Here is a 12,496-nt window from a genome sequence, read left to right as displayed (position 1 = left end):
TACTAACTCTAGAGGCTTAGGGTATTTTCCATAATGGCCACTGTCTTGCCTGCATCCCATGCAGATAAAATTCAATGGCTTAATAACGTCCCAGTGTGGGTTGATCAGTGGTCATTGTCTAAAGAAAAAGTAGAAGCTGCTTCATTGCTTGTGCAGGAGCAATTAGAGGCAGGACATATAGTAGAATCTCAGTCACCTTGGAACACTCCAATATTTGTTATCAAGAAAAAATCTGGGAAATGGCGATTGTTGCAAGATCTAAGAAAGGTTAATGAAACCATGGTACCTATGGGAGCTCTACAATCTGGGCTGCCATCTCCAGTGGCCATTCCCAAAGGGTTTCATAAAATAATAGTAGATTTGAAAGATTGTTTTTTCACTATTCCCTTGCATCCTCGGGATTGCAAGAGATTTGCTTTCAGTGTTCCTTCTGTTAATTTCAAGGAGCCGATGAAAAGGTATCAATGGGTAGTTCTTCCTCAGGGCATGGCTAATAGCCCTACATTATGTCAAAAATTTGTGGCACAAGCCATTGAGCCTGTAAGACGGCAATGGCCAATGATGTACATCAGCCATTACACAGATGACATTCTTTTAGGTGGGAAAGATCCTCAGGAGTTGCTTCTATGCTATAGAGATTTACAGCAAGCATTAGCTGATAAAGGATTACAAATAGCTCCTGAAAAGGTACAAACTCAGGAGCCTTATGATTATTTAGGCTTTAGGCTTACAGATCAAGCCATTTGTCCCCAGAAGATAATCATCCGTAGGGACTGTCTAAAAACTCTAAATGATTTTCAAAAGCTGTTAGGTGATATCAATTGGCTTCGTCCCTACTTAAAGCTTACAACAGGAGAATTGAAACCTTTATTTGATATTCTCAAGGGGAGTGCTGATCCTACCTCCCCTCGATCCTTAAACCCAGAAGGATTGTTGGCCTTACAACAAGTAGAAAGAGCCATTGAGGAACAATTTGTTACTTACATAGATTATTCCTCACCTTTACATTTGTTAATTTTTAATACAACTTACACACCTACAGGATTGTTGTGGCAAAAGGCTCCCCTCATGTGGATACATTCAAAGATATCCCCTAAACGTAACATCCTACCATATTATGAGGCAGTAGCCCATATGATTGTACTTGGAAGGAAACAGGCAGTGACTTATTTTGGCAAAGAGCCAGACACCATTATTCAGCCTTTTAGTGCAGATCAAAATACTTGGTTAAAGCAACATAGTACAGATTGGTTGCTTGCTCAAATAGGATTTAATGGCATTATAGACAATCATTATCCTCCAGATAAATTGATACAGTTTTTAAATGTACATGAGGTTATATTTCCTAACATGACTTCTTTGCAGCCTTTACATAATGCTCTTTTAATATTTACTGATGGATCCTCTAAAGGACGAGCAGGGTATCTTTTAAATAATCAACAGGTAGTCATAGAGACCCCTGGACTCTCTGCTCAACTAGCAGAACTGACAGCAGTTCTAAATGTTTTTCAGTCGGTAAGTGATGCTTTTAACCTCTTTACCGATAGCCTATATGTAGCTCAGTCTGTCCCTTTGTTAGAAACTTGTGGAGTACTGCAGTTCAATACTCGAGCCGGATCTTTGTTTTCTCGACTACAAAACCTCATTCTTACCAGAAAAAATCCCTTTTATATTAGCCACATAAGAGCGCATTCTGGTCTTCCTGGGCCTTTAGCTGCTGGCAATGATTGTGTTGACAGAGCTTTAATAGGAGAAGCATTAATTTTGGATCCTGTTGCTCTGGCTAAGCGAGATCATGAAAAGTTTCATCTCTCTAGTCACACTTTAAGGCTCCGACATAAGATCACTGAGGAGCAAGCTAGAATGATTGTAAAGCAGTGTCCTAACTGTCTTACCTTATCCCCGGCTCCCCATTTAGGCGTTAATCCAAGAGGCCTTAAGCCCAATCATATTTGGCAAATGGATGTAACCCATTATGCAGAATTTGGAAAATTGAAATATATACATGTCTGTATTGACACTTGCTCAGGATTCCTTTTTGCTTCTCTACATACAGGAGAAGCCTCTAGAAATGTAATTGATCATTGCCTACAAGCCTTTAATTCTATGGGATTGCCTAAAGTTCTCAAGACAGACAATGGGCCAGCTTATACTGGTAACAACTTTACTTCCTTTTGTAAAGAATTTGGTACTGAACATAAAACTGGAATTCCTTATAACCCAATGGGACAGGGAATTGTTGAACGTGCACATCGCACTCTAAAAAATTGGCTTATTAAAACTAAAGGGGGAGAGTTATACCCTCCAAGGTCACCAAAAGCACATCTTGCTTTTGTGTTATTTGTTTTAAATTTTCTGCAAACTGATGTTAAAGGTCAGTCTGCGGCAGATCGCCACTGGCATCCAGTCACTTCCAGGTCATTTGCCAGGGTCAAATGGAGAGACCCCTTAACTAATTCTTGGAATGGTCCTGACCCTGTCTTAATTTGGGGTCGTGGATCAGTCTGTATTTTTTCAGAAAAAGAAAATGGAGCCCGATGGCTGCCTGAAAGATTGGTCCGGCAAGTAGACGCAGATCTTGAGCCTAATAATTATGATTCTGATAATGAAGAATCTGATGACAAAATTTAGTCAGACACATTATCATGTGTTAGCCATGGAGGACCCAAGACTCTAGATAAGGTTGTTACTCTATCCAGGGTGTTCCCAAGTCTCATCTCCATCCAACCTAAAAGAGGGGGCTTCCGCCCCTAGACCAAGCAGAGAGGGGCCACCCAGAACCCCTCTGTCTGGCAATCTGAATTCTTGCTAAGGCTGCGAGGCTAAGCACTGCAGGGGAATATAAATAAAAGTTAAAAATATGTTTCTGGGTTCCCTGAGGGACAAGCCTGACTGCATAGGGGTTGATGTCAAAAGTATCCCCTCTCCAGGAAAAAGACATCAGGACGGGTATGACCTTCAGGCCTTACTGGACAACGACAGGAGGACTGGAGCCATTACAAGGTTCCCTTTAATTACTGGAGGTCAGGCCTCTATCCCCGCCTGGGTAAGATTAGAATTGCCACGGTCCTTCTATACTTGGAAAAGAGAGGAGACTTCAGGGACAGCCCTGCTTAACTTTGAAGGCCTAAAATCAGCTATAAGCCTAAAATTCAGCAATAGGCCTGGCTTATTTGCCCGCTCAGAGTCTTAGGTCTCCATGGAAAAACACTGAAACAGAGGGCTATAAATTATTGTAAACAGACAGCTTTTGTTGAAATCTACCAGCCTGAGTAGTCATAGACTTTGTATCTGATCCCTGTCAACCAGCAGTTGGACTAGATACTAAAACAGTTCCATCTTCAACCTTATTTCCTACTCAGCTTGGATAATCATATTGCTATTAACGTTTGAATCTTGTGTCTCAAGCAGATAAGTTGCCTTCACACAAAGATCTCTCCCAACAAGCCCGGCTACTCGGTACCTCAGATGGGACGAAATCGTGTACCTCACACAGCTGCTTCTACTGGACCTGTTCCTCCTGACCTATCCTCAAATGGGCTCCATAAACCCTGGACAGCAGGACACAGCCGACTCTCCTGCATCCCCCATACTCATTCTTCTAGGTTCCCCCTAGAGATACGTTGCCCCCAATGTCAGCAGGAAGTAGCCAGATATCACTACGACGACCCCATTCCTGTTTCACCTCTCTCTTTTCTTTTTAAGTTAACTAAAACGGGGGAAACTGTACCTTCACCCCCACCATGAGCAAGCCTGAAGAGACCTTGGTTACCACAACAAGGTCAAGTGACCGGATCTAGGTGGAGTTACCCACCTTGGCTGCCCGGAACACAGAAGCGGAACTGCCCCTGGGCTTGCCTTGAGACATCTCCGGTCGTGACCTGGAATGGACTATGGACTATCCCACCCATCTGGAACCAGGAGGGGTTGTGGGTTGGGTCTTCCCCTTTAAATTGAGAGCCGAACATTAAAGCTTTGGGCCTTGATCAGAGAACTTTGTCTTGGCCTCATCTCTTCTCGCCCTCCAGCCCCTTTCATTCCCAGCCCCCCTTTCAGGTGGACCCAGTTGACTTGTGGCCGTGGGCGGCTACACGCCCCTTCCTGCAGACCTGCCCAGGGCCAGTCACGAACACGCCCCTTCCTGCAGACTTGCCCTATATGCTTTCTCCTTCAGTTGGGTTGCATTTGGTAATAAAATGGTCCCAGTCATTTTTCTCAACAACCTTCAAAGGCACGTGCCTATCTATGAGAAGTTTCCAAGTGAAGGTAGTGCTCAACCACTGAAGATGGTGAACACGTTTGGGAGTCTGTTGTGTTACAGAATACACCATTAGACTGTCACAATACACTAATTCAGTCACCAACTGTGATACAACACTTTTTATGCACTAGAAATCTGTATCTGTGTATCCACAGGAGGAGAGGTCCATTTTCCTTATATAAAACAGAGAGATAAAACTTATATAAAACACAGAGATATCCAGAGGAATTTGTCTTTGCCACTTCAAGTCAAAGAGGTAACGGTGACATCTCTGTGAACATCTGAAGAAAAATGTCTGTCCCAGATGAACTAGTCGGAGCTGAGCTGAGACAGTTGAGCAGTCCTGGTTAGTTTAAAAACAGCCCAGAAGTTACTATGGCTGGGACACAGAGAAAATGAGGGTTGCAGGTGCAAGAGGCTTGAGGCTGCAGCAGGTTACATGGGAATGGCGGAAGGGAGCACTCTGAGGAAAGCCATCACCTGGGTGCATGTTCTCACGAGTTTTACTGATTGTCGCCTCCTGAACCGACCAGCAGACAGAAGACAACGGACACAGGATCTCCTTCCCAACACGGTTTATTCAGGAACCTTGAATTACCGCAAAAGGCCCGAACTCTAGCTCCCAGCCCTTAAATCTCTGTGTCCTCTCCAATCAGAACCTGCCACGTGGTCATTCCCGATTGGTGCTGAGCACATACGTCACATGGCCCCATCTTATGTAACTATGAACAAGCAAAATGCATGCACAGTAAAACCTAGCCTACGTGCCACCCAGGCTTCCTGAAATGGTGAGCCAACACGCCAGGGGCGTCTGGCACCCAGCCAGGCGCCATCTTGAGTTCCTCTCTCTACATCTCCCCCCTTTTTTATTGATTTGATGAGAAGTCTCACCGACCTCAGACAAAAAGAGGATAGGGTACTCATTACCATTTTCTAATGGGGGGGGGTAGAGGCCTGATCCCCATCAGGATGACAGGATGACAAGTGTGGGACACTGTAATAATTTTTGGACCTCTGTCATTGTGTAGTAGGTCTACTAATCATACCCGTCCCGACACCTTTTCATGGGGGAAGGATTTTGGCATCAACCTCCATGCAATCAGGCATATCCCTCAGGGAATCTACCTTGAGATAATTCAAGGCCATCCCTTGCAGTGCCACCTGACACCCTGTGACTACTGGTACACAGAGCCCTCCTCAAAACTGCTGGGCGATGGTCCTTCTCATCAAACCATATATCCATATCAATCTTTTCCAATTCATACTTGTGGCAACTGTCCCAGCTCCACTGCTGCAAATGCCTGTACCATCAGGGCTTGATCACGGGCATATTTAACTCTCATTCGACACAGACACCAGAATGCTAGGCAACTGATAAGTAGAAGACACAGAGCCAAGGCCCCCAAGCCTGCCCATTCCCTCAGATGGGAAACTGCCTGTAGAATCCAATCAGCCATGCCAGATGGAAAAGACACATCCACTCGAGTAGAATTGATGGTAACAATAGACTGCTGTAGTTTTCAAAGATCATCCATCGCCCCGAACCAATTTCCTGTAAGATAGCAGAATGCATAATAGGCAAAGGTTTAGGGAATACTGATAAGATTCCCCAACGAAGATCCTGTCCTTCAATCAGGGGCATCATCATGAAGAGCATCAGCAGGCACACCACTCCCACCATCTTCTTTATCTGAAGGTTCTTGCACTCACAGGGACCCAAATCGGTTGTTGATGATCCTGAGGAAATACACAAACAGAACCTCTCGCCCATACCAATACTGGGTCTGGTCCATACCATTTTCCAGTTATAATGTCCTTCCACATCACATGACCTTTATAAGGTACATCTGACGCAACATGGTGATCAGCCGCTGCATGTCCTTGCTTATCCAGGTTTAAAAAATTAAGAATGAATAAAGCAATGGCTAATCTCTCTCAAGGAGAACACCCATGAGCTACTCCCCCTTTTTGTTTAACAAGACATTCTTTTAAAGTATGATGGGCTCGTTCTATGATACCTTGTCCTTGAGGATTGTAGGGTAATCCATCTGTTATATGGATCCCCATCATTTGACAAAAACTTAAAAAAGAGTTGGAAGTATATGCAGGGCCATTATCTGTTTTTAAGCATCTCAGCTGGCCCCATGCAGCCCAAGCTTCAAAGCAGTGGGCTATAACATGGCGTGCCTTTTCTCCAGTATGGACAGAGGCATAAGTAATACTTGATGCAGTATCAATGGAAACATGAATATATTTTAATCGTCCAAAATCAAAAAAATGGGTCACATCCATCTGCCACAAGTGTAATGGGCGAAGGCCTCGAGGATTTACTCCCAATGACTCCCAATGAGGCAAAAAGGGTACACAAGCTTGACAAGTTTTCACAATTTTTCCTGTATCTGCACAAGATAATTTAAAGTGTGATGCTAAGGTTCTGGAATTAACATGAAACCATTTATGAAACTCTCTCACCATTTCAAAAGCAGCACCCATCACAAAATCTTCTAACACCTTGGAAGCTGTATCTACAATATCATTGCCCTCTGCCAAGGGACCTGGCAACCCTGTATGGGCTCGAATAGGCTACACAAAAATGGGAGAAGTGCGGCTCCATATCAATTTTTGTAATTCCACTAATAACAATCCAACGGTAGATTTAAGCTTTATTTTTCCTACAACTTCCAGGCATTTTAAAATATTCACCACATATTGACTATCTGACAACAAATTAAAGGATCCATCAAATTGTTCAAAAACTTTAATTACAATTTTAAGTTCTATAACCTGTGGAGAAGCGGGATGAGGGGGTTGGGGGGGGATTTAATCACTACAGGACTAGATCTATACACCAAATATGCTCCACACCCTGATTTAGAGCCATCAGTAAAAATAAGAGGACAATTATCCAATGGATACTGTCTAGTTATTTTAGGAAAAATCACAGGATGCACAATAACCAATTGTAAAATAGGATTCTTAGCTAAGTGATTATTAATAATACCACTAAAAAGGCATCTTAAAATGGCCCAGTCATCTATGGTGGCTGTTAATACTTCAAATTGTTCTGCTGTATAGGGTATTATTATTTTCTCTGGTTGACATCCAAAATACTGAATACTTTGTTGAAGTCCTTGCAGGGTGAGTTGAGCTACCGCCATGGGATAATGAGAAAGTGTCTTAGCAGGAGAAATTTTAGGATGTATCCATAATAAGGGAGCTCCCTGCCAAAGCACCCCTGTTGGTTGTCCCTCAGTAGGTAATATGCATAGCGACACCCCTTGTTTCATCTCTGCACCCCAAAACTGCCTTTTGAATACCTTCCTCCACTAGCATCGAAGACTTTTTAGCTTCATCCGTCAATTGTCGGGAGGAATTCAAATCAGGATCTCCAGGAAGAATATCATACAATGATTGTAACTGTTTATTAGATAAATGTAAGTAAGGCCTCAACCATTGAATATCTCCTAATAATTTTTAAAATCATTCAAGGTGCGCAGGGTATCTGTACGAATTTGTACCTTCTGAGGAGTAACACTTTCGGAAAATATTTTAGTCCCCAAGTAATTAACAACTACATCTTTTTGCACCTTTTCGGGGGCAATTATCAAATGTTTTTCTCTAAGGGCAACTACAATGGCATGATAGGCATCCTCCAATAATTGATCAGTTGGGGCAGCCACAAGAATATCATCCATATAGTGATAAATTCTCACTCTTAAAAATGTCTTTCTAACTTCTTTTAGAGCTGCATCAACATACAGCTGACACATAGTGGGGCTATTTGCCATGCCCTGAGGCAAAACAATCCACTCATACCACTGATCTGGCTCAGCATGATTCAAGGAAGGAACAGTAAAGGCAAATCTCACAGTATCCTTTTCACGTAGAGGAATAGAGAAAAAGCAATCTTTGATATCCAATACAATTACAGGCCAGTTCCTAGGTAAAGCAGAAGGTAACGGAAGGCCTCTCTGTACCGGACCCATGATTATCATTTGTTTATTAATCTCTCAGATCATGAAGCAATCTCCATTTTCCTGATTTTTTCTTAATAACAAAAATTGGAGTATTCCAGGGGGATGTAGATGGTTGTTAATGTCCCAATTCTAATTGTTCTAGGACTAATGAATGCACTGCTTGCAACTTTTCTGAGGGAAGAGGCCATAGGGGAACCCACACCGGTTCCTCAGACTTCCATGATATGGGAATTGCTTCCACAGTGGCCCCTATGAAAAACCCACTCCCGCTTTATCGTTCTTTGGAACAGTGGACACAGGTAGAATCCTGCCCTGCAGTTTTTTCCCAAGTCCTTTCCCAGGGATATACCCCATATTGGACATCATCTTATATGTTTGAGGACTGTAATCTTTTTCATTTGTGAGAACGTAGCCCATTTTCTTCATAAGGTCTCTGTCCCAAAGGGAGATAGGAACCTCCAGAACATAAGGCTGAAAGGTCCCTTCATGACCTTCACCATCCCTCCACTTTAGAGGACAAGAGCTCATTTCCGGTTCCCGGGCATATCCTAAGCCCCTAAGTAATTGCACTGACTTTTGTCTGGGCCATCCTTTTGGCCAATCTTTCATGCTGATAATGCTGCGATCGGCACCCTTATCTAAAAGCCCAGAAATATTTTTTCCTTCTACTGCTAAAGACAATAACAGTCTAGTATTGAGGTCCAAGGAGCAGAATACAGCTGAGGTCCCTGTGGACCCAAAACCCCTATCTCCTGGCTGAGCATCTTTTGCAGGAAACTGACCATGACAACTGGGAAGTCACAGAAGCTGAGCTAAACGATCTCCTGGGGAAATCACAGAAATACCTCGGGGAGAGGACGCCATAATTTTAACTATTCCAGTATAATCAGGGTCAATGATCCCAGGATGAACAATAAGTACTTGCATAGTAACTGAACTCCTTCCTAACAACAGCCCCACTGTATCAACAGGTAAAGGTCCTTTAAAATCAATCTCTATTAGCTGTGGACCCATTTGGGGCATCAATATGAGTCTGGTGGTGGAACAGGAGTCGAGTCCTGCACTCTCCCTTGTGGCCCTCCGGGGTGGTCCCACTGCATTGGCGATCTCAGACTTGGCCACTCCACCACTGCCCCATATATTTGAGGGCCCTGAGGTCGGGGGCCCCGCATCCCATTTTTTGGACGCGCTCCTCTTTGTCCAGAATTTAAAGGACATTTATGTCCCTCACTGAACTGCACTCATTAGCCCAATGATTTCCCTTTTTACACTTTGGGCATAAACCTGGGGTTCGACTTCTTTGACCCCGATTACCCTGCAGCTGTGGGCATTGACGCTTCAGGTGTCCTGGTTGTCCACACTTAAAGCACGCATTATTATTTGCCCCACCTGTATCGCGAGTCATTTGCATCACCGCAGCAGCTAGTCCTGCATTAGATAAAGGTCCTCCTATTTCCCTACAAATTTTCATCCACACTTCAAGGCCTTTGCTCTTATACAGATTTATGGCCTGCCGACATTCCTTGGTACACTGCTCAAAAATCAATTGCTTTATTAGCGGCATAGTGGTATCAGGGTCCCCCAAAATGTTTCTTCCCACTTCCACCATCCTAGCCACAGTCTGCAAAAGGCTCTGCTGGCCCCTAAGTGATCTTGGTGAGATTGCCCGAAACCTCTCCCCTATTTGGGAGTGACTTCCATGCCCTTGTCCCCATTTGATTAATTTGTTCATAGACTTGTAAAGGATACATAGTTTGACAGTTGGCCCATCTACCCTGCCCTAAAAGCATGTCCTGGCCCCATTGTTGCTGTCCGGCTGCCAAGTTCTGAGCCACATATTCAGCTGAATATTCTATGAAATAAGCTTTCCAATCCAAATATTGGCCAGGCGTCAGGCAGGCTCATGCAATCACTGGGGGTCATGGCATATCTATGCAGAGATTCCAGCTGAGCCACCACATAGGCTGCGCTGGTTCCATATGCCCACTCCCCTTCGGCCAGCCTTTGAATAATCTTCCAATCTAGGGGCTCATGATAACGGTTTTCCTGGGCATCTTGAAACACTGGAAAGCAGCGTACTCAATCACTTTGGGCCCTCAACTTTCTCCACGCTTCCAGATTGAAACTCCGTCCCAATGACAACGGGGCGTATGGAGGCGGCCAAGGCAGTCCCGAAGCACTAGGCTGGACTTTTAGTTTCGTTTTACTCAAGCTCTCGGCCAGGCTTTCTAACTCATTCTCCGAAACTTCCTCACTCTCCGAATTGTATCCCGCCTCTGATTTTTGGGATCTCTCTTCTCTCTGCTGCTCTAAAGCCTCACTACCCTTCGCTAGTTCCACAACACACTTCTCTTCCTTATCCTCTACACAAGATCGTACCAACTTCCAAATGGGAAGCACACCAGTAGGCAGCACTTCCTGTTCCTCGGCAAACCTTAAGTCTTCTCCTAGTTTTTCCCAACTCAGCATTGTGAGATGCCCTGACACAGAAAACCAAGGTGCGACTTCATCCACTGCCTGCAAAAACTTCTCTACAGTTGCTTTCTTCAATCCTACTCCTTGCACTTTCAACAGCCCTCGGAGTGCCTGACTGAGTGAAATTGAAGAGGTAGAATTCCCCATGGTGCTTGGTGCAACTTGTCCTGATCCTCAGGAACTTTATAGTCTCTTCCGAGAACCTTTCCCTCTTCCCAATTACCTGTGAACTTTATAGTCTCTGGACTGAGAACTTGTCCTTGTCCCACTTACCTGGGAACTTACCAGCTAGCTGCCCTGACTGTGATGAGTTCTGAAGTTCCCCGTACGGGCCACCACTTGTCACCTCCTGAACCAACCAGCAGACAGAAGACAACCGACACGGGATCTTCTTCTCAACACAGTTTATTCAGGAACCTTGAAGTACCGCAAAAAGCCCCCAAGCTCTAGCTCCCAGCCCTTAAATCTGTGTCCTCTCCAATCAGAACCTGCCACGTGGTCATTCTCAATTGGTGCTGAGCACATACGTCACATGGCCAGATCTTATGTAACGATGAACAAGCAAAATGCATGCGCAGTAAAGCCTAGCCTACGTGCCACCCAGGCTTCCTGAAATGGTGAGCCAACACGCCAGGGGCGTCTGGCACCCAGCCAGGTGCCATCTTGAGTTCCGCTCCCCACAGAAACCCAACGCCACATCCCTAGACTGTCACTGAGTGATAGTCCCAGCTTTTATTATTTAAGGCTTATTAGGTGTTTGTGACACAGGGTTTCTTTGTACAGCCAGGCTGGTTCCAAACTCTCCATCTCCTTGCCCTGGCTCCAGGTGCTAGGGATACAGTGTGTACCAACATGCCAAACCCACCAAGATTCAGACTTAAATAGCCTGTAAATCATGTCACCTCTTTGCTTTTATGATGCTCCCTTCATAAAAGGAAACTGAGATCATAGGCAGTCTTCCCAGTACGGTCGGTCACCCAGCTCTGCTCTGGCAAAGCCAAGACCACATGGGCCACAGCATTTGCAGTTTTTCTGCCTCACTCAACTTGGCCTTTCTTAAGTCTGTGGAAGAGATGCTTCCACTCTGTGGATGACACTTGACCACACCAAGACACACCATTTAACCACCAGGGCTCCCTTTGGAGACACTCTAAGAGATGAAGTTCCCCTCAAGCTGGTTTGGGTTCTGTATCTAAAAGGGACTTGCTATTGGTATTTGAAATTGAGTAAATGAGAAGTGAAAAGTGAGAAAATGTCAGACGCCCACAGCAGAAATGCATTAGCATCCTGCGAGTATGACAGCCATCCAGTACAACTGCAAGGCCAATCACGGTGATGATCTTACATCACCAGCAAGAGGTCCACTTGCCTGTGAGGAGCTGACCAAGGGCTGCTCACACTCCTAAGACAGGCATAGCTAGAGCTCTGACAACCTGAATGAACCAGACCATTAGGAAAGGTCACTGGTTCAGCCACTTGCTGTGGCAACAGAAATTCTTCAGGTATGGCTGCCAACTGACCTGCCAGAAGATCAAAGAACCTTTAATCTCACAAAGCAAATTCTATAAAATCTAAAGGTCTGCACCCAACATTGTTTTTTGGGGTGGGGGGTGTTGTTTTGAGATAGGGTCTTACCATTTTGCTAAGGCTGACCTCCAACTTGAGGGATCAAGCAATCCTACCATAGCTCTTCAGTACCTGGTATTACAAAGTGCAAGCCACTGTACCTGGTCCTTTCAAATGTCCTTTAAGGTTCAAATAGATACCTACATGGTATGTCTTA

Source organism: Arvicanthis niloticus, chromosome 16, assembly GCF_011762505.2.
Source record: "Arvicanthis niloticus isolate mArvNil1 chromosome 16, mArvNil1.pat.X, whole genome shotgun sequence".
Taxonomy (NCBI): Eukaryota; Metazoa; Chordata; class Mammalia; order Rodentia; family Muridae; genus Arvicanthis; species Arvicanthis niloticus.
The sequence above is the reverse complement of the archived record's forward strand: the minus strand, read 5'-3'. Positions refer to the sequence as shown.